Below are 4,975 nucleotides of genomic sequence, written 5' to 3' on the forward strand. Positions count from 1 at the left end.
TGTAATTCTATTTCTGCCCTCAAGGGCTCTTTATAACACCACCCCTACCCGCTTCCTGAGCACAAGGGATTGTTTTTAATATTGCCAAATTGTCTGGGAACTTCTTTTTTTATTTTTTTATTTTCCCACTGTACAGCAAGGGGGTCAAGGTTATCCTTACATGTATACATTACACTTACATTTTATCCCCCACCTTTGTTCTGTTGCAACATGAGTATCCAGACATAGTTCTCAATGCTACTCAGCAGGATCTCCTTGTAAATCTATTCTAAATTGTGTCGGATAAGCCCAAGCTCCCAATCCCTCCCACTCCCTCCCCCTCCCATCAGGCAGCCACAAGTCTCTTCTCCAAGTCCATGATTTTCTTTTCTGAGGAGATGTTCATTTGTGCTGGATATTAGATTCCAGTTATAAGTGATATCATATGGTATTTGTCCTTGTCTTTCTGGCTCATTTGACTCAGGATGACAGTCTCTAGTTCCATCCATGTTGCTGCAAATGGCATGATGTCATTCTTTTTTATGGCTGAGTAGTATTCCATTGTGTATATATACCACCTCTTCCGAATCCAATCCTCTGTTGATGGACATTTGGGTGGTTTCCATGTCCTTGCTATTGTGAAGAGTGCTGCAATGAACATGCGGGTGCATGTGTCTCTTTTAAGTAGAGCTTTGTCCGGATAGATGCCCAAGAGTGGGATTGTGGGGTCATATGGGAGTTCTATGTATAGATTTCTAAGGTATCTCCAAACTGTTCTCCATAGTGGCTGTACCAGTTTCCATTCCCACCAACAGTGCAGGAGGGTTCCCTTTTCTCCACAGCCCCTCCAGCACTTGTTATTTGTGGATTTATTAATGATGGCCATTCTGACTGGTGTGAGGTGGTATCTCATGGTAGTTTTGATTTGCATTTCTCTTATAATCAGCGATGTTGAGCATTTTTTCATGTGTTTGTTGGCCATCTGTGTATCTTCTTTGGAGAAATGTCTATTCAGGTCTTTTGCCCATTTTTCCATTGGGGGATTGGCTTTTTTGCTGTTGAGTTGTATAAGTTGTTTATATATTCTAGAGATTAAGCCCTTGTCAGTTGCATCATTTGAAACTGTTTTCTCCCATTCTGAAAGTTGTCTTTTTGTTTTCTTTTGGGTTTCCTTTGCTGTGCAAAAGCTTTTCAGTTTGATTAGGTCCCATGGGAACTTCTTAAACTGGGGAGTTATTAGACAAAAGTAACCCAGTAACCAGTTCTACCCCTCAGAACTGTATGCACGAGGCATTTGATAAAGGCTCTGGGCATTAGCTTTCATCCTAGTCACTCTGAACTAGATGATGAGTAAGACTATATTACAGGTCTAATGTGAGGGAAAAGAAGGGTGGATTTGTATGTTTTATATACTAAGTATAAATGTAAAATCTGTTCCTAAGTTTTCCATTGAATAAATATTTAACTCTAACAGTTGTCTGCCATATAATGAAAAGGGGGATAAAATCTTGTATTTCTTTTTCATGAAGGACAATTTGAGAAAATATAGCAAAGGCCTATAGGTCACAGAACATTTCTACTTTGCATACTATGATTAAGGTAGGAAGTTTATATGTTTGAACTTGTGATTTTATCAAATAATTTTTCTATGAATGTATAGTGTCTCTTTAATTTTAAAAAATTTTTTTTCAAGGCTTTAAAAATACCCTTCATTTGAAATACTTTAAAACACACAGCTCAAGCACAAAACAATGCATTATGGGCTCATGAATACATTTATAAAACATAGTGATGAAAAATTACCAGCTTCAAATAAGCAGATAATACATCCAAAGTCTTACCCAACAACTGACATTTCAAACAGAGGAAGTAAAAAGCACAAGCAATGTCAATTAGTGTTCTCTATTGATAGTACTGCATGAGATTAAAAAACACATTTTCATATGGTATTTGTCTTTCTCTTTCTGATTTACTTCATTCAAAATGTCTCTAGTTAGAAAATATATAGATATATTAAGAAATAAAAATATTTCAAATTATAGTAGTGGTCTTCACATTAAGTTACGTTTTAATCTGGATTAAAAATAGCATGAATTCTTTAAAGTCCTTAAATTATTAGAAAATTTTGAGGGGAGTTTCCTGGTAGCTCAGCAGGTTAAGGATCCAGTGGACACAGCCAGAAAAAGAAAAAAGAAAATTATGACTTTCCGTTGGCAATGTGACCTTTAAAATATGACAAGAATGCAAATCACAAGGAACAACATGTGGACACCACATGACATCACACAGTTCTTATTAAAAATCTGGTGCCATGCTGGCTAGAACGTAGGTGTGAGACTGATCTTTATGGCTTATGACAAATTGTATAAAATTATGACTCTTACAAGAATCTCAACATAAATTCCAAAAATAAACACGTTCAAAAATAAAAACTAACCTGTGGCCCATGTTTCTTTAAAAAAACACAATAAACAAACAGCATAAATCATATTTTCAACCTCCTAAATGACAATTCCTTTTTTTACAGTGCTGTAGCTGCATTCATCTTCTTTCAGCTGAAAGGGTGAAATGCAATAGCCACAACTTTGTTGCAGACTAAAATCCAACAGGTAATTCCAACACCACCTGCTATTCTAGTAGGAAATGCTGCCAGGCAGTCTAGCGGAGTTATCCATTTCCGGGCACCACAGCCACAGGGACAGAATAATACTTCCAAATGAGCGAGACCATCAGCACAGTTGCAATATGTAGAAAGCAACACTTACCACCCATTTTATCTTGGCCAGTGGCACTGTCCGTGCTTTCACGTGAGTTTTGAGCTTATCAGTTATCTTATTGATCTGCTCCAGCCTGGCGTATCTGGCAAACTTGGCCATCATGTTGACGGTGGGGAGCTCCTACTTCATATCCTGGATCTCTGCGTGCCTCTGGGACTTCTGCTCTGCATCCTCATGCAGTACCCAGGACATGAAAGAGAAGAATGGGAGTTCCCCTCGTGGCGCAGTGGTTAACGAATCCGACTAAGAACCATGAGGTTGCGGGTTCGGTCCCTGCCCTTGCTCAGTGGGTTAATGATCCGGCGTTGGGTAAGCTGTGATGTCGGTTGCAGACGCGGCTCGGATCCCGTGTTGCTGTGGCTCTGGCATAGGCTGGCGGCTACAGCTCCGATTCGACCCCTAGCCTGGGAACCTCCATATGCCGTGAGAGCGGCCCAAAGAAATAGCAAAAATACAAAAAAAAAAAAAAAAAAAAGAGAAGGACAGTCCTGAGGAGGAGGATCCTGAGTACATACCACCCAAACACGAAGCTGAGCACTAGCAGCCATGCCCAGCGATGGGCCTCCCCAGCACTCAACAACTCCCGGTGGCCCCAGCTCCACTACTACAGCTCCATGGCGACCACTTGGACTGCCCCGCCTGGGCAGTGAGGACCAGGCACTGCACAGTCACGATGCTGCATTTGCACACTGCTGTGTCTCTCTTTAAAAAATTTCCATCAGAGAAACACATCTGGTACTCTTGGCTAAATATCCCACCTCTGCTTGTGCCTTGTTATAAAATGCAGTGACTTTTGTTTTGGTGTTGAAATGCTGTATCATTATACATGGTACAACATTTCAAAGAAACAAAATATTTAGGAAGATGGGTAGCGTCCCAGGACAATCTGTCCTTAAATGTAACTAAGAGGAAACTCTTACTGATGAACTAGGAATATAAGATATTACATTTGATTTCCCATTTTCTTAATCTTAAAATATTATATAAATTTAAACAAATAAATAAGCATAACTGATAGGGGATATTTCAGAGAGGCATATGAAAAAACAAAGCTACATTTTATGAGGGAGTTCAGGAACTTTATACAGTGAATCCTGGATATATTTCACCTATGGTCTTGTGTACCATAAATTCATAGATTTCTATCCAGAGTTTTAGCAACCACTGGAAGTGTCCATTTGTAACTTATCCATAGTTCATCCTTCAATGCCCATTTCCTCACTCTCCTAGCTCATCACAAACAAGATTTATAGAACAGAGACTGTGCATATATACATGTAATAAACTCCATGCCTGGTAAACAGAGGTTGGCTGTTCAGACAAACAAATGTAGTGTAGTGAATTATAGATTTCCCTTCCTGTAACATTAGACTGAACTATCAATGTTTTAATATAGATTAACTAGTTAGGAGTATTCTAAAATAAAAGCTATACATAATTTCATTCTTTCTCATTTTTTAGTAGATCTATGAATTCTCATACCTAATTTCAGGCAAGTAAAAAGATTCCAAAGGACTATATGGACTCCTTGCTTACTAAAGATATGCTCTAACTACCCATTCTAAAACTAGTACCATTTATCAATCACTTAATAATAAATTCAAGGTCACAAGAGGCAATGCAAAGTATGAACTAAAGGATTTATCCCAATGTTAGTGAAACGGATTAAAGAAACCCTTACTCCAAGATGCCTCATATTTCTCCTCCCTACTTTGGAAGTTAAAAAAAAACTCAAATAACTTAATCAGTAAGGAAATTAGTAGACTTTAAAAAAAAAAATTAGGCGTGGGGGGGGTAGTCTGATTATAACCCAACAATGATCTTTCATGTCTATGAGTTTATATTTGCCATCTAAGACTACATTTCTCTTCTTATATTTTAACTATTATGAATGAAGATTTAGCACCTATATTTGAAGAAGCTCATCAACACTAAAACCAATTTATATGTGAACATACCCAAACAATATGATTTTCCATATACGTCTTTCAATTAATTCTTTATTTGTTAAGACTCATCACTAAGGTTAAATGTCAGTCACTTATTAAAATATGGATTTAGTGACCTTTCTCTGGTGATTCTGATTTGTAAGTCTGAGAAAGATTCTGGCCACCTCTATGTATTGAAAGGTATGCCACAGATTTTGTTGTAATCTAACTGATCACAAATTATCAGAAAACAGAACAAAATAACAAAACAGATTTTACTGTAATGGTATA

The 4,975-nt window shown here is 37.7% G+C and overlaps 1 pseudogene; it reads right to left on the reverse strand.

Annotated features, from left to right (window-relative positions):
• Positions 1 to 2,435: 2,435 nt before the first annotated feature.
• LOC110258105 (guided entry of tail-anchored proteins factor 1 pseudogene) lies at positions 2,436 to 4,735 on the reverse strand (annotated as a pseudogene).
• Between the last annotated feature and the right edge of the window lie 240 nt (positions 4,736 to 4,975).

This window comes from Sus scrofa, chromosome 10 (genome assembly GCF_054392235.1).
Source record: "Sus scrofa isolate SSC_HxYL_T2T_F1_AM1 chromosome 10, Sscrofa_HxYL_maternal_Yorkshire_Landrace_v2.0, whole genome shotgun sequence".
Classification (NCBI taxonomy): Eukaryota; Metazoa; Chordata; class Mammalia; order Artiodactyla; family Suidae; genus Sus; species Sus scrofa.